Consider the following 505-nt stretch of genomic DNA (forward strand, 5'->3'; position numbering starts at 1 on the left):
ACTGCCCAGCACCAGGGAGCTCGATTGGCATTTCCCATTGAACACCAGAATTGGCAGGTCCGCCACTGGTGCCCTGTGGTTTTCACAAATGAGAGCAGGTTCACCCTGAGCACGTGACAGACAGGAAAGGGTCTGGAGAAGCCGTGGAGAATGTTATGCTGCCTGTAACATCGTTCAGCATGACCGGTTTGGTGGTGGGTCAGTGATGGTCTGGGGAGGCATATCCATGGAGGGACGCACAGACCTCTGCAGGCTAGACAATGGCACCCTGACTGCCATTAGGTATCGGGATGAAATCCTTGGATCCATTGTCAGACCCTATGCTGGCGCAGTGGGTCCTGGGTTCCTCCTGGTGCACAACAATGCCCGGCCTCAGGTGGCGAGAGCATGCAGGCAGTTCCTGGAGGATGAAGGAATGATACCATTGAAGGGTCACCACGCTCACCTGACCTACATCCAATAGAACACCTCTGGGACATTGTGTTTCGGTCCATCTGACATCACC

This window comes from Squalius cephalus, assembly GCF_949319135.1.
Source record: "Squalius cephalus genome assembly, chromosome: 2".
Lineage (NCBI taxonomy): Eukaryota > Metazoa > Chordata > Actinopteri > Cypriniformes > Leuciscidae > Squalius > Squalius cephalus.